The following is a 21,112-nucleotide window of genomic DNA, read 5'->3' on the forward strand; positions in this document are numbered from 1 at the left end:
ATTGGATCACTGTACCTATGTCGCAATTTCCTATAACTCCCCCTTCCCAAACTCATAAAAGTCCTACCCCATCTTTGTTCGGGGCTCTCTGGCTCTCTCCGTTCCACCAGCTTGGAGTGAGCAGAGGCCCGGGTTCGAACCTGCAATAAATGACCCTTGCTTTTCGGCTTTGACTCTGGACTCTGGTGGTTCATTTCTGGGGGACTCCCGAATTCTGGGCATTACAAAAGAAAAGAGCACATCTAATCTTGTGTTTTGTATTCAAATTTGAATTCGCTTGGCAGAGAAAGTTGTTCCAACCAACGAAACAGTGGAGCTAAATGTCATGATACTTCACTATTGATAAGCCTGCTTCTGGGTTTTGCATGGTAGGTCTTTGGTATATAGTAACTGGAAGAAGAAATCTACATACATGAATTGGTAAGGTTACAAAGATGACTCTAAAATATTTGGATAAGAAAAGATTATTCTTATAAAGCTGAGACAGTAACTTCTCAGGTAAAATATTAAATTATTTCTGCCATTAATGTGAAAAAGATCCTTCCATTGACTAGATTCAACTCAGGTTTCTCTGAGCTGATTTAAATTGTTAATGTTTTATTTATTTTTGAGAGAGAGAGAGAGAGAGAGAGAGAGAGAGAGAGAGAGAGAGAGTGAACAGGGGAGGGAGAGACAGGGAGAGACACAGAATCCGAAGACAGGCTCCAGGCTCCGAGCTAGCTGTCAGCACAGAGCCTGACACAGGGCCCAAACTCTCGGACCACGAGATCATGACCTGAGCCGAAGCCGGACATTTAACCAACTGAGCCACCCAGGCGCCCCTCTCTGAGCTTTTTAAAAATGAGGCCTGACTTTTGGACACCCAGGTTCATCCCTGCATTGCACGGTTTTTTAGCAAAAACACTCATAAGTCAGTTTAACCAGAACACCCTTCTTCCACATTTGATTACCCTCCGTATCTAACTGTGTTCCTCATTCTCCACCATATTGCAGGCAATTCTGATCATTCTGGACTGCTTTGGGCAAGAATCCTCTTAGGCTGGTTTAGCCAGAATCCCCCTAACCTCTGATGTTTCTCTTAGTAATTTTCTGCCCACTGACCCTCATCCTGGTTGTGGCTATAAATTCCCATTTATCCATGCTGTGTTTGAAATTAAGTTCAATCTCTCCCTCACTGTAAGATTCCATTGTAGTGGTCCCTACACCTAGAATCATGCCCTCCTTGTATTAAATTTTCATTGTGCTTTAACACGTGTCATTAATATATTTTTAGCAAGTTGTTATTGCTGGTATTTTCCCCTTTTTCATGTCTCTTTAGGAATAACAACAATCTACTTTTATTACATCGAGAGAGGAAAATTACAAAGCTAAAGAATAGGGGCAAATAAGATATAAATAATTCTGAAACCATAAGTACTTTTTTAAAAATTACTAATGACTTATAAAGCATATTTTAATATCAATAATAGTGGAAAGTAGTTTTTATAATTATTTCATACAAACACAGTGGAAGGTAGTAAAAGCAAATGTTCAACACAAACTATTGTTTGTATTAAATAAATATTTCAAACCAAAACTTAATACCTTCACTTAAGATGCCAGTTGAATTTCTTAAAATTATATTATATGGTAAAATTTACAGGGATAGGCAAATGTTAATAGTGAATAGTAAATCAATGGAACATTGCAAAAGTTGTTTCTTAAGGGGAGACCAAGCATCAGTCTGATTATGGGAAAGGTATTACAGAAATTTTTAAAAACTCTTCTCTTGGTTTTATAAGGAAAAGTAAAATGTATCATTCGTGTTTTGGCTTAGAATACTGAAGTGATTGTCCTTCCTGCTTGTATAGAACTAGTCATGTTTTAATTCCATGCATTGTCATCAGAAATAATATTAAATAGTTGCTCCAGTAATAACTACCCTTCCCTACTCCTGCCCTCATCTCTCTCCTTATCTAATTGGGTCAGAGGTGGAAATAAATAAGAGAGCAGAAAGAACATCTGTGTAATAGCCTTGGGAGATGTGGACTTGTAGCTTGCTCTGCTCTAAATGGACAGACATCTCTTCTTTCATTATCTAATAAAATGCTTGGTTTTGCTGAGGGATAAATTTGATTGAGCCAGATGGGTGGCCAGGGGATGGTTTTTAATAAACTCTTTTCTACTTCACCTAACCCAAGAAACCCTTAGGAATCCGTGCATAATATGCACAGGGCTCTAGACACCCAGTCTTACATAAATGCTTTATCTAATTCCCATCAGTCTATGAAGTAAGAACATTTATTACCCAATTTTATAAGTACAGAAATTGAGGGTTATTATTAGGTAGCTTTTCATGGACACAAAATTAATAATTGGTGGGACAGGGTCTTAATTTTTTTTATTCTTTAAATTCCAAATTCAACAGTCTTAACTATTATGTCATATTAAGGTAGGCATGTTTTTATTGTATACATGTTGGCAATATTATTTAGGTGCAGGGAAAAATATGATTAAAGACAGACCACAGCAGCTGGATGAGTTTTTATTCATGTGTACAACTCAGTGCAAGTCTAACTACTACAATAAATGATAAACTGAGTGCTGGCATTCTTTCTAATGCAGTTTAATTCTTACGCGTTTCTCAACTGGGTTTTAGAAAAACCTGTATTTAGTTGGCCCTGAAAGAAATCCAATACTTTCCTGTGACTTTCAGAAAAGGATGTGTGCACACAGTGTAAAAACCTCCTAAATTAAATTTGCAAAATAAACTCATCATTTCTAGTAGTCGCTGTTGTGCATAAAGCACAAGGAGTGCTTATGCTATTTCTCTCTGAGGGCTTTTTATATACTGTGACAGGTTGAAGAACTGCTGTAGGTAAGAGTCTGGAACAGCAGAGGCTGGGCATACAAGTCACCCCTTGTCTTGCCTAGTTAATATCAGCAGAGTTTAAGAAGGTCCGACACCTATATGTGATTCAGGGAATTAGGATCAAAGAGATTCTTCCATGATCTAACTTTGTTTTGCACTCCTAAGTGTACCTTGCTCTTGCAAATCTATTTTTTATTTTCACCATCTGAAAAAAGAAGCTTTCTGTTTTAACTAGAGGCAATAAAACATGGAAGTAGGATCGATGAGTCATAAATCAGTTATTCAAAGTTTTGTGGAATATAAACTATATAGAATACCTGTTTAGGGCATGATGTTATTATAAGTGGTCAGTGGTTGTGTTCAAAGATTTAGTGGTCTCCACAGTTTATTTCATGAAAAAATAAACTCATCCTTTAAGAAAGTTACCCTGGCAAGCTTTGCAAATCCTTCTCGTCTAGCAGAAATGACAATTCTATCTTTAAGATACAGAGCTTAAATAAGGCCTTTGTTATAGGTAGTGTATGGCTGCCTGCCAAATGGTTCTAACTCACTGAATGACATCTGAGGGAGACTAGGAATGACTGAAACACACTGGTGATATAGGAAAGAAATCCAATAACTGAGGCAGAATTCTAGGCGAGGAAAGCTATTAGCAGAAACATTATTAAGCATTGAGAGAGCACTTTGCTTATAAAATGTTTTATAATCTTTTTTTTATTTGATTCTTGTAGGCTTTCAGCAGCAATGTCAGTTCTGTGATGTTCTCTCAGACATTTAGGCTGAATATTTTTAGTTCAATATATTGGAGGATCTTGCTTGCTAACATCAACGGCCTTTAAGGCCGAGCCATCAAAATACTCTGAGAGGTCACATTAAAAAGTTTTAAGCATGACCTCTCAACTTGAGAGACCTAAATCGAGTTTTGGTTTTGTTCTTCCCTTCATTCACTGAAGGGTTTTGCGCTAATTCTTTTCCCATTTTAGAGATTAATGAAATGAAGCTCACATCTTTCTTATTTTACAAATTAATATAATTAATAACTTAAAAATGAATAAGTTAATCATATATTAAGACAAACATATTCCTTTAAATTGGCTCCATTGCTTTCTAAAGTTGTTAGTAGTAAATTGTGATACCTAGTCATATTCATGCATTTTGGATCACATGGACAATAAAAACAAGATTCCTTATTTTATATTTTAAACATACCCTATTTAAATATTATAAAATATATGAAAATTTGGACAACTGGCTTCTTCAAATGAGTCAGAAATAACTCATAAGTTTTCAGAAACTCTATAGATGCATTTTGAAGGTGTTCAACAAAATTCCTTTGTGTGTACCTGTAGTTTTGTGGACCATTCTGTAGTTCAACTTGCATGTGCAACTTGAAATGGTCTATATCAAGGGTAAACTATAACCCATATAGGCTGTAGTCTCTGACTATTTTGTAAATGTTTTAGTAAAATAGAATTATTCACATTCATTTATGTATTGCTTGTGTTATGTATTGGTTTTGTGCTATAACATCAGAGTTGATTATTTGTGACAGAGTGTATGGCCTGCAAGCCTAGAATATTTTTTATTGGGACTAATAAAAAAATTGCCTATTCCCTATCCTATTTGATACAAGCAAGGAGCCTATCCTCATTTATTATAGTAAAAAATAAGGTTTTACATACATATATGTGAGGTCATGCAACTAATTTACATTGAACTTATATTAGGTGCCAGGCAGAATGTTTAAAATGGTTGCAAATATAGAGATTAAAATTCAAAATTAAGAAAATATCCTATCAGAAGTTTCTCATCTCCAGATTTTTTATTGGTATGTTTTCAGAAACTTAGAAAGTTGCCAACAATTCAACATAGGAAGTAGAGAAGTATTAACTCACTAGTGATGGATTCAATTCCATTTCATTCCATTTCAGTTACACACAGGAAGCTGGCCATTGCATTTGCACATAAGGCAACCTAAGGTATTTAAAGTGAGACATGGATTACTCTTCTCAGAATTCACTTATCAAACAAGTTATAGCAATCAAAGAGGATTAAAGGAAGAAAATTCTTTTACTGTATGCAATATTATGCAATGTACCGAATCAAGGAAAAGGAGAGTAATGTTATGATTCTGAGGTTCTAAAATTATGTAGATGTTAAAGTTTTTAGAAGAATTCTGTGTTTCACAAGTAGGACACTGAAAGCACCCCTGAACTGTTATAGAAAATTTAGAGGGTAGTAGAGTTCAAATAGCTAAGGATGAACTATCATGGTAACATGATTATAACCCAACTTTTTCAATGCATTTGTCCTAATTTGGTAGAAACACAAATATTAGGTAATTATATGTACTTTAGTTTAGTTTTTGTTTTTATTTTAATAATCCTTTTTAACCAGAAAACTTGACCACTGGTGAGGACCATTTTAAATAAACAACTTGCAAGAACAGCTTAAGACCGTAATTCATTAGAGGGTTGTTACTGTAACAAATGTGTTCATTTTCCCAACTTGCACTCTCAACCATTTTGAATGTTCTATAGATTAATTCATAGCCAAGGGAAAGGTTTTCTAGACTTTAAAACTATTTGTTAAGCACTATGGCAAATACAAAATGTTATAGATAAATTTATCTTAAGTTCAACTCAATGGGCATAACATACTAAATTTTAAAAATGCAAAAAATGTGATATGAACCACAAAAGCTCTGACATAAATTATATTACCCATGCATTTATTTAAAAAATCTCCTGTAAAATTTTTCCAAGATCTTATTTGCTTTAGCCATATTTGTTACATATATGGAGAAAATAATGAACCTAGATTACTGAAAGAAGGACACAAATTTATTTTATGTTTTATCAAACCTTGTCTTCTGACTGGATTTTCTTTTAGGTTTAGTCTTGCTGTACTAGGAAGAATAGTCATATGCAATCAATTAGAATTGAGGTGTGAGTAAATGAGAAAGTGTTCATTTCTCCTAACATAATGATAATCATGGATATAGAGTGGGAAAATGACAATATAGCAATAAGGGAAGTCTTCCATCCATTTTTTTAAATAACAAAGACCTGTTATTTCAGAGGGCATTTGCTCTGGTTATCATTACCTGTTGAGACAATCTTATCCTACCCTCTCTCCCCTTCCCTTTCTTTACAATACAGATCTTATCATCCTCTATTACTCTATAAGATTCACTCATTCGTTATACTTACTGTTCATTGTCTGACTCTCCTGCTACATTATAAAGCCTGCTAGGGCAGGGACTTTGTTTTGTTCCTGCTGCATCTTACCTGCCTGGAACATACTTGGTATACAGAACTTCATTACCTATTTGTGGGAGAAAGGCAAGAAGTAAGAATAAAAATATCTACTATTTGAAAGAACTGTTAAGGTGAACCAGTAGGAATTATACAATATAGCAAGGCAGTGAGGCACATCAACATAATTAGTAAAACCCTGCAGTAACTTTGCCTTTTTCTCTTTCACTATGTTTACCTTTTCACTAAATGATGAGACCTGGCTAAGAGCAGGAGGTAGCTGAAATCCAGTCCAAGTTCCACTTACCAAATCCTGAACCCAGATGTGACTTGTCTCTCCCAGAGGGAGAGCCTTTTCTTAGCTAACACAGAGGCTCGGGGTGGGCGAGCAAGTCTACATTTACTCATCCTTTGTCATAATCTTCATTCTTGGCCTGATGTTCTGTCAATTCAACAAAGGTTTTTCATATTCATTCTGATGACTTAGCCTAAATTTAGCACTTTTTTCCATTAAAGCAATTCTATGATTTTTTTAAAAATTAAAGTGTTATTTCTGTTTTCAAGAGAAAAAAATTCCACTGTCAATTCTCATTGTATAATTCTGCCAGATTGAATACTCAATGAGTAAGGACTTCCTTTGAATATAGAACCCACAGTCTTTTTTATTTCCTTTCTGAAGTAAAGGTTAAACTTGTACATTGCATCATTGGTCCCAATTTTTCACCCCTCCTGAAACTCACCTTTTTACTATGGCTTTATCATGGTCAGGAATATTTCCCTATCCTTTGACTTGGGCTCACAGTTCTGATATGCTTTGGCCAATGGCACATTGATTGGAATGACACTGTATTTTAAAAGGTCTAAATAAGGCAGGGGCACCTGGGTGTCTCAGTCAGTTGAGCATCCGACTTTGGCTCAGGTCATGATCTCATGGTTTTGGGTTGGAGCCCCGCATTGGGCTCTGTGCAGAATGCTTGCACAAAGCCTGGAGCCTGCTTCAGATTCTGTGTCTCCTTCTCACTCGGCCCTTTCCCCACTGGTGCTCTGTCTCACTCTGTCTCTCAAAAATAAATAAATGTAAAAATAAAATAAAAGGTCTAAGGCATTTCCACTTGCCGTTTTGTACCTCTGTCATTGCCACCAATCAACCATGGCTCAGCCAGTCTGCTGGTAAAAACAAGATGGAAGATAGGTGGAGGAAAGCTTGTCCACCTGCCCTGTAGAGCTGCTGTCTGTGGCACATGAGCTCCAGCAGCTGCGGGGGTGAGAAGACCCACCAGCTGAGCCTATGTGCAAAACAGCCAAACTGCAGGTTCATAAGAATTTTCAATTTTCTCTCAAGCCCCTGAATTTTGTGTCATTTTGTTTTGCAATATTTTTGCGCAATGGCTAACTGACACAAAAGCTAACTCGTGTGTGTGTGTGTGTGTGTGTGTGTGTGTGTGTGTGTGAATACCTCAAATGAACAGTTAGGTACTATTCATGAGACATTTACTATGTGTGGCACCCCACACACAGGCAAGAAATTTTAATGTGTTTTACAATACTGTACTTAATGTTTCCTAGATGTCTCTGCACCATTTTTTAACATGATTTATATGTATGCATTTATGTTCTAACTTATGGCATGTTAGTAAAACATTTCATAAGTCATTTTCTACATTTTACATGAATATAAAGATGTGCAAATTGGAATAACGGACATCCATCATATGTCTTCTTTTTGTTCTTGAAAATTAGTGCTCACCTTTTCATTTGGACTTTTTTTACAACCACTGTAGCAATTATATCGGTTTTGTCCTTCACCCCTTATGTGAATTAATTGTCATCTCAATGTATTGCTATAAAAATAGGGATTCCTAGAGAAGATGTTTTCACAGAGTCAATTATTCAGAGGCCAATTATCCTGTTCTAGACTTTACACATTTAAAAAAATTTTCTATCTTCTCCCTACATTTGAATATTTCTCAGTCCATTAACAGTCCATTTTGCTTCTCATTAACATCTCTGGTAGAAAGTATGGTTAAAGTATATTTGAGACTTTGGGAAATGATAACACTTGAATTAACTAAACTCTGGATGCTCTACCTTACTCTCTACCTTATAAAGACAAATAGCTGAGTTTGTTGCATTTATAAGAAACCTAGACTGACAAAGGATTTATTATGGTGGTCTTTCAGATCCATACATATGTAAGGAGGGCATCAAAAATGTAGTCTTTTCATAAAGAGTTTCATAAGACTATAAACTGAAATTATAGCACCTCTAACCTCCTCTAATAAATCCTTTTGATATACTCTGATCTTCAGGTTCAAGGTTAAGTCCATGGTGACAATTATTAAGTATTGTATTCTGGTTCTGTGCTGGGGGGCTCTGCAAACAACATTTCTTCTTTGCAGGCTATTTTCCTGTTCGGTCTGTCAGTGGAAATTACTAAACATTTTGAACCATAGCTGGAGAGAGAAGGCACTTGTTTCTTCCAGGTGTCTACTGCTCCTGTCGGTCTCATCTCAGCCATAGTTTTCTCACCTCAGTAGTAGCTGTTGGTTCTAGCTTTTTGCTTTCTTCCATGTTCTTGGAACCAACTTCATGGCATTTCTTTGAGAAACCAAAGCAGTCTGGTAGGGCCCTCTTCCAGGTTGGCAGAATGTCTCTTTCAAGCTCTTGAGATACCAGCCATCAACAAGGATTCTCACTTTTTACAGAGCTGACTCATAGCTTCTCAAGGCCTTTTCTCTAGTGTACCGCCAATCTCAACCTCCTCTCTGTTGCTTGCATTCTATAGATTGAACCTTCCTTTAGTTACTGTGTTAGTTCAGAATTCCCTTTTCAATTGTTCAGTTTTTCAATAACTCACTAAATAATTCCTGTATTTGATTTTCTCTGTTGAACTAACGAGTATATTTCCCATTTGCTGACTCTGTCACCTGCTGATGATCTGGTGCTAAATCTATATGTCAAACACCATGAAGCTAAGCCTTTTGGCTTGCTTTTTTGCCTTCTCTCCTTAGCTCATAGCTCACGGTAAAAATGCTTGCTACGTATATAATCACAGGAGGTTTCCCTGGCCCCATTCTCTGATCACTAGGTAGCTATTTTACATTGTACCTAATACATTTTGGTGTTGGCTTACTCATGATAAGTAGTTTATTTACACTATTTCTCTTATCAGACATTGAGATCTCATTGTCAAGCTCTCTGCATCTTTTAATTAGTCTCTCTCCCATAAGCTGCTACTACTTGACTCATTTCTATCCTCAGGGAACGATGTAGCATCCTCATCCTCATCAGCCACTTGATGAGACTGAACAGTGTAGTGTCAGCCTGACTCTCACTTGAGTTTTCATTATTTTCCTCCAACTTGGCAACATTTACTCCCACAAGGTTGATATGAGGCTTTCACATTAGGCCTATTAGTTTTAAGTAAGGTGTGATTGTGGCCAATTCTAGTCTAGTTCCCTTGTACCTCCTTTCCTTGAAGCATTCCACTGGTCATTATGACATGATATTGTGTCATAAAGTCTGCAATTAGTGCTGAGAAAATGGCCCAGAAGCAATGTCTGAGCCTTTATTCAGCATTCACTGTGCTGCTTTCCAGAATTTCAGATTCCCTTTACTCAGTCAAACCATCCCTGAGGCCAGTTGGCTCTTCTGTTTCATCATTTCTCTGCACTTATATGGTTAGTTCTGCACATTGTCACTGAAGCAGAGTCCTTTACACACCATACTGGAATTTGGGTATTGGCCATAATATTCAAAAATGAAGTTTGTCTTCTCTCTGTTCCCTCTCCCCACAACTAATTAGATGAATGATGATTTCAGTATCTCAAGAAGTTTTCTCCAAAAGCATAAGCTTTCGGGCACCTGGGTGGCTCAGTTGGTTAAGTATCTGACTTTGGCTCAGGTCATGATCTCATGGCTCATGAGTTCGAACCTTGCTTTGGGCTCTGTGCTGACAGCTCAGAGCCTGGAGCCTGCTTCAGATTTTGTGTCCCCCTTTCTCTCTTCCTCTCCCCCATTCATATTCTGTTTCTTTCTCTCTCTAAAAAAACAAATAAATATTAAAATAGCATAAGCCTCCAGTTTTATCTATGTCAAATGTCAATGGACTTTTGACATTTATTTTTAATGTATAAAATACTTGGCAGCAGCTTTTGAAGAGAAGTATTTGTTTCATATTTTTTAATGCTTACTCATGAGCTTTTTGTAAGGTCAAGAAAGCAACAACCAAAGTAAATTAGAATTGAATTCAATGGAACACTCAGAAAATATTCAAAGTGGATTTCATTTTTTTAAATTTTTATTTGAGAGTGTGCATGCATATGTGAGCAAGAGTGGGGTGAAGGGAAGAGGCAGAGGGAGAAAAAGAGAGAGAGAGAGAGAGAGAGAGAGACAGAGAGACAGAGAGACAGAGAATCCTAAGAAGGCTCCACACCTAGTGTGGCCCTGAGGCCAATTGGCTCTTATGTTTCATCATTTCTCTGCACTTTTATTGTTAGTTCTGCATGGTGTCTCTGAAGCAGAGTCCTTTACACACCATACTGGAATTTGGGTATTGGCCATAATATTCAATGTGGGCTCATAATATTTAATGATGTGGGGCTCAATCCCACGACCCTGGGACCACGACCTGAGCCGATATCAAGAGTTGGATGTTCAACTGAATGAGCCACCCAGGTGCCCCTCAAAGTAGATTTCTAATTATATAAATATATATATCTAATATATATAAAACATATATAATCTATATCTATCTGTCTATATGTTCAGATTATTCTTTCTCTCGTTTCTTTCTTTCTTTTCTTTTCATTACCTACTTTTAATGGAATCTGACATTCATTCCTGCTGTCATGGATGATTGAGTGTTAAACAAATGAAAAAGGCAATGGGTGGAATCTTATTTTAGTAACAAAATGTAAATTCTGGGGGTGCCTGGCTGGCTCAGTTGGTTGAACATCCAATTATTGATTTTGACTCAGGTCATGATCATGGGGTTATGAGATCGAGACTAGAGTCAGACTCCACATTGAACATGGAGCCTGCTTAAGATTCTCTCTCTTGGGGCACCTGGGTGCCTCAGTCAGTGAATGCCAAACTTTGGCTTGGGTCATGATCTCATGGTTCCAGAATTTGGGCCCAACATCAGATTCGCTGCTGTCAGTGTAGAGCCTGCTTCAGATCCTCTGCCCCTTCCTTCTCTGCCCCTTCCCCATTCTCTCTCTCTCTCTCTCTCTCTCTCTCACTCTGTCTCTCATTCAAAAAAAAGTTTTACTCTCTCTCTTTGCCCCTTTCCCCCATTTGCACACACACATGCATGCTCTCTCTAAAATAAATAAATAAATAAATAAATAAATAAATAAATATTTAAAAATGTAAGTTCTGAATATTGAGATATTTATTTTAGTCATTTCACCTACAGAAGATCTCTTTCCTTTCCCTTTCCCCAAGGTTATTTAATGGCTAATTACTGGTAATCATACTTAAACTTATAAAATATTTGATTTTGTTTTAGGGAAAGGTTTAAGCAGGTAGTAAGTAATGGAAGAAAATGTGTAGAAGGTAAGGTTCTGAAGACCAAAAGTTTTGCCCCAGTATAAATTGGCTAAAAGAAATGTCTCCTTGCCATGGCTTTTTTTTTTCAAACTCCTAAGAAGGCTATGCTATTATCATTTTCTCCTCATGTCTTTGTTGTCTCCTACTTAGAGGAAGGATCTTCAGATGTGCAACATCAATGTGATAATCATGGGTAACGGATAGCATTTTTCACTGGCTCAAAGACTGGCAGCATTTCTGGAAGGAAGAAAACTGGGTCACAGCTAATGCATGAATTTGAGGTGACTCACAAAAGACAATGGTGCACATTTCCATATCTGGAATCTTTATCTGGGCCAAAATAATGCATGTTGCCTTTGCCTCAGACAACTGGAACCAGCTGCACTCCATCCAGGAAGCTGATGCTGACAAATCCTGGGCAAGCAAGCACCAGCACCCCCTCTTGCACTGTATGACATGTGGTATCAACACTTCTAAAATCTCTTGGCCCATATGATGTGTAATAATCATTAAACCATACAGATCTGCATTTCTTAGAGGCCAAATAGTACCTCTGAATATGGACTCAGAAGTTCCTGTGCCTATAGGTCACATAGCATGTACTCCATAAGAAGTCCATCTATAAAGGTTTAAAAAATCATTTCTGAATTCTTAAATGGAAAGCTAATAAAAATTTATGAAATACCTACTATGAATCATTCCCTTGTTCTCTGTACTGCTTATACACATGGTCATTTAATGCTGAGAGTTACAATTATCTATAGTTCATTAAGAACATGCCTGGAATGTAACTATTGTTTATTTTTTATGTTTAGTTTTGAGAGAGAGAGAAAAAAACAGAGTGTAAGCAGGGGAGGTGGAGAGAGAGAGGGAGACACAGAATTGAAGCAGGCTCCAGACTCTGAACTGCCTGCACAGAGCCCAAAGCAAGGCTCAGATTTAGAAGCTGTGAGATCATGACCTGAGCCAAAGTTGGATGCTTAACCAACTGAGCCACCCAGACACCCCAAGCATTTTTAATAGAGAAAAATAACCCTGGAAAGTATTCAAGTACCAGGAGAATAAGTAACTAAATTTTCATGTATATACCCAGTGGAATACTATAAAGCAATGACTATAAATAAAATAACAGCTATACATAGTAACATGGATGTTCCTCAAAAACATGATGTTGAATGAAAATTTGTAACAGAAGAATATTAATATGGAGTTCAAAATATGCAAGATGAAACAACATATCACTGAGCAATACTAAGACATGCAGTAAAACTGTGAAGAAAAACAAAAATAATAGATTAAAAAATTCCTCTGGAGAAGGAAAAGAAGGATTTGGGAAAAGACATCAAGGAGATTTGATAAAGTTCTATTTCTTTATTTTAAGTTTATTAATTTAGAAAGAGAGAGAGTGAGCAGGAGGGCAGAGAGAGAGGTAGAGAAAAAAAATCCCAACATCCACGTGGAAAAAAATCCATGTCCAATAAAGGGCTCAATCCTAAGAGCCCTGAGATCATGACCTGAGCCTAAATCAAGAATTAGATGTTCAACCAACTGAGCAACTTAGGCACCCTGATAAAGTTTTATTTCTTAAGCTGTGTGGTGGATACCGCGGTGTTAATTTTATATTGGTTTAAGCTGTGCAGATTTATTATACATACTCTTCTTTATGCATGACACAAAAAGGACAACAAAATAGAGTTAGGCTATGCAACTCATAATATGATAAGCTCTGTGCCCTGTCAACCATGTTACAGTGGTCATGAATGATGTCCAAAATTCTGTGCACTTCCACATTTAAGCAAAAATCTTTAAGACAACAAAGAAGAGATATGGAGGACTGAATATAAAATTCATTTTATCACATATGAACACATAAAAAAGTATATCTAAAATATATAGAGAACTTATATAATTCAACAGAAGAAACAAACACAACAACAAACCAAAATCCAATAAAAAATGAGCAGAGGAACTGAATAGACATTTTTTCTGGAAAGACATTCAAATTACCAAGTTAGATGAAAGATACTCACCAACACTCATCATAAGGTAAGTGCAAATGAAAACCACAATGAAATATCTTGCACCTGATAGAATGACTGTTATCAAAAAGACTAGAAATAACAAGTGGTGATGAGGATGTGGAGAAAGGGGAATCTCTGTGCACCACTGATGGGAATGGAAATTGGTACAGTCACTATGAAAAACAGTATGGAGTTTCCTCAAAAAGATTAAGAACAGATGTATTATATGATCCAGTTATTTCACTTCTGGGTATTTATCTAAAGGAAATGAAAAACACTAACTCTCATGTTCATTGTAGCATCATTTATAATAGCCAAGATATGGAAACCTTGGATGAATGGATAAGAAAAATCTATACAACAGAATATTATTCAGCCATAAAAGAAGTGACTCTTGCCATTTGGAACATGGATGGATTTTGAGGGCATTATGCTAAGTGAAGTGAGACAAAGAACAACAAATACTGTATTTTCTCACTTATACATGGAATCTAAAAAACAAAAAAAAAAACACTTGCAGATACAGATTATAGGTTGGTGGTTACCAAAGGCAGGGGGTAGAGGATGGGTGAAATGGATGAAGAGAGTCAAAAGGTATAAACTTCCAATTATAAAGTAAATAAGTCTTGGGATGTAATGCACCACATGGTGACCACCCTTAATATTACTGTTTTATTACTTGAAAGTTGCCAAGATTTATCTCAAAATTTCTCACCATGAGAAAAAGAAAACTGTAAGTATGTGGTGATGGATATTAACTAGAGTTTAGTGATTATTTCATAGTATATATATATATATACATATACATATATATATATAAAATCATCACTTTTTATACCTGAAACTAATGTAATATTTTATGTCAACTATATCTCAATAACAGAAAGAAAATTTAGATTCTACTTTTAAACCTAGTCCTAGCTTTTTCATTGACTTGACTTCTCATTTAGATCCTTTGTTCCTTCACAGTCTATAGATACTGTATATAAAATAGTATCTTTCAAATGACTGCAATCCAAAGAGAATTGAAAGGCTTTATCATGACATATCAGATAACCCTTGCCCAAACCCCTAGATTAGGTAAATGAAGTATTATAATACAGATTTCATGGCTGGAAATAAATTGGTAGCAAATAAAATTACAGGGTTAAATTTTCTGGGGCATAGTAGAGTGTCCTAACCATAACTGTAATCTCTTGTTTTAGAAAATAATCCAGAGGTTAGAGATGAAGTTGTGCAATTCTTTTTAACTTGTGCCTGGTACATAGTTACAACATTTTGAATGTCAAAGGAGATTGTCTTTATGGCAATTTCTGTTTTTCCATACCAATTTAAGAAAAGCATTCTGGAGATTATTTTAATGGAAGATAAAATTAAGCATTCTTTCAATAGCTGTGGTACACCTATGAGCAAGCCTTGCCTATTTCTACTGAGTGAAGCAATTGCGATAAAATAGGAATCATTTTTCTTGAACCAGTAGTGGTGAAAGAGCTTGAGCTAAGAATCAGCAAACCTATTGTTTCATGCCTGCCATGCCACAAATTCACTGTATCAATCATCACTATAAAATTTTTGGGGTATAGATTGCTTACAAAGTCCCATCCATTTTGTCTCTCATTTCTCCAAAGTATGCCATACTTCCCAGATGACTCCCCTCTTTAACTGGGGGCAGGGTGTGTGTGGTCTGTGCAGACCGTGGTCTTTCCTGGTTGGTTCTCTGTATTGTAGAGCAGCTCTGCTCTTTGCATTGTGGGCACTGGCAGGTGTCATCGACCTTCTCCTACAGTGATTGGCTGGGAGCCTGGAATCATAACATGGCCGCTACCTCTCTTTCTACAAAGCTGCTGGGTCTTTCCCATTTTGCAGCTGCTTAACTTGAATGCCAGATTCTACTAGCGAGTGCTGACTGACCACCTGGCCAAGGCCATGCAGCAGCTGCCACATGCAGCTTGAGGCTAACATGTAAGCATTCTGATGCCTATACTCAAACTCATCTGAACTCACTTCTGCTCCCAGTTCTTTTGCTCAGTGAGAGTTAATTCAGGCTTGATTCTCCCTCCTTATTTCTTCCCTCATTTGCTTCTTCTTCCTTTCCTTTTTGTATAAAACAAATATTCATAAATTGCTTATTAAATGTTCTGTGCTGTGTGAAGATAGAGCCCATATTTCCTATCTCCGCAATTTTTTGAGTCAAGATTTTGCATGCAAGAAAAAATGAAATAAAATCTCTCAAACATTAAAAAAAAAGAATTACCAAGTTCTATTCTTTCTCTGTTCCCAAAGCTAACAAAATTTCATTTCTCCATCCTTCTTGGAAGTCACCTGCTCCCAGATGCTGCTCAGTACATTTAAATGCTATTTAACAACCCCAACTGACAGTTGTTAGCTGACTCTGTTTCTGACATAGCTCATATCTCTCCCAGGATGTTTTTGTTTTGGTATACAGGCAGCACCGGCAGTTAACCTAATATATTTCTGTTATTCTCCTGGGTGCCTTTTTGCAGCTAAAACTATTCCATGTTGTTTCCTAATGAGAGTTTTGGTCAAACACTGAGTGGTAGTCGCAGGTCAATCCTTAGGTTTAACCCTCCAGCATTTCTCCTTTGCTTTTAAAAGCTCATTGGACAAAATCCAAGGTAGCAGAATCCAGAGAACCCAAGGGGAGAGGTTTATGAATGCATGGTGAGTTCATATTATCAGTTCCTATTTTGGTGTTTCAAATTCTCCCCTGGTGTTTGTGAGTATTTTGATAATTAGAAGAAAATATTACCTCATAAAAACTGCATCTTCATTTCAAAGTAAAGATTTTAAAAGTTTCCATTTTATGGAAGTTGGATAAATTTTGCTTTTTCTTTTTTTCTTCTTTCTTTCTTTCTCTTATTTATTCATTTCTTCTGTACGTAATAATGCTGACAGGTAGAAATATAAGTAATTAGTTCTGGAAAAATGTGCCATCTGACCCATTTTTTTCCATAATTAGACAATGCACCTTTCCTATTTGTATCAAATGCTTTGCCCTGGGATAATCTTGGCTTTGAGATCCCAGATCTTATATTGACTCATGTAAGCCTCCAAAGTGTACATCAGAACTGAAGCCAAGATCTTTATAAAATGTGATACAAACACAATATTTTAACACATAAAAGTGCACCGTCAAATACTTATAAATCTCTGATGAGGATAAACACATTTGCAAATATATGCATTTGGCACTTGTAGCAAAACATTCATGTGGCTTAATGAGGTAATACTTTCAGATGATTTTTCCATACTTTAAATCTTCACAGTGACATTGGCCTGGAATGTGTGGGTCCCCTGGAGAAAAACAAAGGGTTCATGCCGTATATGCCAATGTTGTTCCTTTCCAAAGTGATGCTGGAGAAGGATGCAAATGGATATATTTAGGCTCTGTGGTCTCATCTCTCTTACTAGCAGAGAATTACCAGAGCCTAATGCCCTGCTTTGTGACATAATGGGTAAGGGTCTGACATGCCCACACGAACAGGGGCATCAAGAGACCACTTCAGGTTTTTGATTTCTTGCCAAATAGTGAGTAATCTTATAATCAAATGTGCAGCAATAACAGGTCCAGTCGGGAGGATTAAGAACTAAGTATCTATTGGGCTGCCTGATCTCTTTGTTCTTTAGGTTTAGAGTAGGATAAATGAAAAGGGGGAGGCCAAGAGGGAGTGGTTTAATATAGAATAAATTGTCTAAAAGGATCAGTGCGAGCAGGATTATCGATGAGTTGAAGAGTGAGCTTGCTGACTTTTTATTTTAAAACTAAGTCAGGGAAGAGGTATGGGGATAAGGTAGGAAATCAGATAAGAAAAACAAAGGATGCAGGCATATTGGCCTTAAGTAGTCTTTTTCTGTTTCTGAGCTTTCTTATGTTCTTTTGCTCTGAGCCAAGATCAATTGAGATTAATCAGTTGTATAGAAAGCATTGTGATCGTATTGCAGGCTTTTAAAGTTTAAATTTGTTTATTGAGCACAATTCGGCTAGCATCAGGTGCTGAAGTTATAGACACCAACACCAGCATAGAAATGACTTTATTTAGCTCCCGGTTCTAAGTTTCTATAGCAACTGGGCCCTATACCAGAAAGCTGAGATTCTAGAGCTCAAATGATTCGGTCAGAGAAGGCAATATTAAATTTGGGGGGGGCCTGCTCCCTTTTTCTATTTCTTCCCCTCTTTTTTTTATGGGAAGTTTCTTCAATGTGACTCTATCTGCTCAGTCATACTTTTAATTACACCTTTTGCCCTGAACTTTCTCCTCTTGGCAGCAGCATAAAGTGTCTATTTCAGTTGTGTTTCGATTTCCATTGACTAGTTAGCATATTGAGGCAGAGTGGATGTGATCTGTTTTAAATAAAGTTAAAATTGTCCAAAAGTGAGGAAAGTGTCCATGGTGCCAAATTTAGTTAGCCACCAAAGGCAGAAATTAGGATGTTAATTCAAAAAGGAAACCTAAACTCATTTCTACACTGTGCTTTTAGTCTGTTCATAAATGTAATGTCATGATCCTTTTAAATATGTGGAATGTCCCTTATGAAGTTTTCTTTGTTTAATTTTTATGTAAACGTACACTGGAAACAAAATTGATTTTATTTTTGTGTTTTATAAATGAATGTTTTTATTGTAACAAATAGGGATTTTCTGGACAGCCTTGTTATGGTTGAAGTAACATTTTATGATGGTAGTTAGGCCAATGCCACAGAAAGGCTTAGGAAAAATAATTGCACCTGGGTTCCTGTTGAGAGAATAATCACACATTTAAAAAAGAAATCAATATAGCAGCATTCTTTCTGTCCATGTTTGTGAATGGTTTTGGTACAAATACACACACACACACACACACACACACACACGCACACACAGACACACACATACACACTGAGGGAGGGAGGGAGGATAAAAAAACCTTAGATAAAACAAACCCACACAGGAAATACATGTTTTAATTAATATTTTTGATGAAAACTCCTTGTTTTATAAGAACTGGCTTTTGATATTTGAAATAATCACTACCTGATTAAAAGTCTAGTTAGCAGAGAAATGCTTACCATTTAGCATATGGTAAAGACTATTAGTTTGGAGAATGATAAAAATATACTGTAAAAGCAAAAATCCTATGTGTGCCCTGATAAAACAAGACAAAACAAAAGATTTCCATTTAATGTTCACATTTATTGCTAACTTGGGGCCTATTAACATTTGGGATATACAAATTCTAAAAGGCAGCTGCTAGAGATTGGCCAATTATAATTTCACAATTTGAAGAGAAAATCTTATTTGACTCTAAAATTCTGTACTTGTCTTTTCCTTTCTTGAATGATCACACAGCCAAAACATAGCGTGTATGAGAGGAAAGCTAAAACAGATTTGCTTCCTGATCGTCTGCAAGAGCCTGTCTCCTCAGATGACCTTGGTTCTTTTTGCACTAAAGAAGGAGACTTCTTCCTTTAATATTGCAGCAAATTTAATTATGATAAAATAAATCGTGTGAGTAAAATAGATAGTGATTATCTATGTTTGTTCCCTGTTTTTATGAGGAAACTTGAAATGTCACTAGTCATGTAGGAGAGTGTTTATGTCCTTCCTGTATATCACAATACATCCAGAAGTCATGTGAGACCAATTTTGATCTTCCAGACAAGTTGTTTCCAGAGCTCTGTTAAAATTCTAAGAAAAAAAATTTGATTAAAAAAAGAGTAGTTATTTGCTCATACTCACACTAGTGAATATAAGGGTTGGGAACTTTTACAAAATGGATTCTGTGATGGATCACTGAATTTTCCTCTTCAAATCCATCCACAATATAATTTTTTCTTTGGGTAACCAATAATATTATTGTTTCATTTAAAACATATTGGTTACCTACTGCAGTAACTTGATCAAAAATGTTAGTCAAATTAAATGTTAAGTTAAAATAATATTACATAGAACATAGACCTTGGAAATAGCAAGTCAGATTTCTCAGTATTTTACTGTAGAAATGAAAATAGCAAGTGTTGGCATAGATAAATAATTTGTACAATTTGGTTTTGTTAGCTAAATCAAAATAGGCTTATTTTGACATAGATATTTTTTGTCAGAGATCAGTTTTTATAATCACCAATCATAATCGATTCCCAGTAAATCTTTGTCGGTAGCATCAACAAAAATAATCCAAATCGAAAGATTAGAATGTCAAAGGAATTTTTTTCTTTGTTATGTACAAAAAGAATTAAAACAGCACACATGAGGCTACTCTGTTCAGAGGACTTGTTTGCAAGCTTGACCGTTGGCTGGGTTTTGAGAACCTGGCTTCTGAAACATTCCCTAACTGATAGGGTAATTTTGCTGGGCCTAGGCTGTTTGTGCAAACAGTGGAATTTAGTGTGACATCTGCTTTCTTTCTGTGAGTCTGATATTTCCATATTTGTTAGGCAGAGAATGTCTATGTGATCAGTAGTCACTGAAACCTCTAAACTCTGAGTTTAAAATGAGCATGACTTAGATGTGTTTTTGCTGCCTTTTAATTCCTAAAAGGAGAATGTGCCATGTGTGAACTTTCACACAAGGGAATGGGGAGATACAGGGATTCCCATAGATTTCTTCTGTCTTTACTTTCTGTCTTTTTCTATTTTTGATCTGTGATCTTTATTATGTCTTCATAACAAATATTATCCATTACTACAACTGTCAGGAATGAGAGAACATCTGTGTTGAGTGAATGGAGGTTTTGGTCCTGGCATTTCCATGAAACTCATGTGGGGATCCACACTCAATATAAAGACAGCCAGAAGGAAAGTGGCAAGCACAAAATTTATTAAAGCAGAGGTACACTCTGAAGGTGGGAGAGCAGACAGATTCCTGGAGCCCCTGGGTTGTTTTGGGTTTGGATATTACTGGGTGTCTCTGGGCTAGGAGAAGTTGGGAGGTACTGTGGGGTGGTCTCTGATAGAGACTGCTTCCAGTCATTTGGAGGACTCCCCCACAGGTTGGAAGAAGGAGTTTTTTTTTTTTTTAAGTAGTTTATTGTCAAATTAGTTTCCATACTACACCCAGTGCTCTTCCCCACAAGTGCCCTCCTCCATCACCACCACCTCTTTTCCCCCCTCCTCCTTCCCCTTCAGCCCTCAGTTCATTTTCAGTATTCAATAGTCTCTCAAGTTTTGCATCCCTCTCTCTCCCCAACTCTCTTTCCCTCTTCCCCTCCCCCTGGTTCTCCATTAGGTTTCTCCTGTTCTCCTGTTAGACCTATGAGTGCAAACATATGGTATCTGTCCTTCTCCACCTGACTTATTTCACTTAGCATGACACCCTCGAGGTCCATCCACCTTGCTACAAATGGCCAGATTTCATTCTTTCTCATTGCCATGTAGCACTCCATTGTATATATATACCACATCTTCTTGATCCACTCATCAGGTGATGGACATTT

The 21,112-nt window shown here is 36.6% G+C and overlaps 1 long non-coding RNA gene across 1 annotated transcript in view; it reads right to left on the reverse strand.

Moving 5' to 3' along the window:
- Positions 1-4,650: 4,650 nt before the first annotated feature.
- The window catches only part of LOC115291625, a 43,813-nt gene continuing 27,351 nt past the window's right edge, over positions 4,651-21,112 (reverse strand). Inside the window, exons 3-5 of the long non-coding RNA XR_003908593.1 lie at positions 6,064-6,178; positions 5,716-5,759; positions 4,651-4,825 (exon numbers count right to left, since the gene is read on the reverse strand). This is a non-coding gene — a long non-coding RNA (uncharacterized LOC115291625). The remainder of the gene's footprint in view (positions 4,826-5,715; positions 5,760-6,063; positions 6,179-21,112) is intronic.

Source organism: Suricata suricatta, chromosome 5, assembly GCF_006229205.1.
Source record: "Suricata suricatta isolate VVHF042 chromosome 5, meerkat_22Aug2017_6uvM2_HiC, whole genome shotgun sequence".
In the NCBI taxonomy this organism is placed as follows: Eukaryota; Metazoa; Chordata; class Mammalia; order Carnivora; family Herpestidae; genus Suricata; species Suricata suricatta.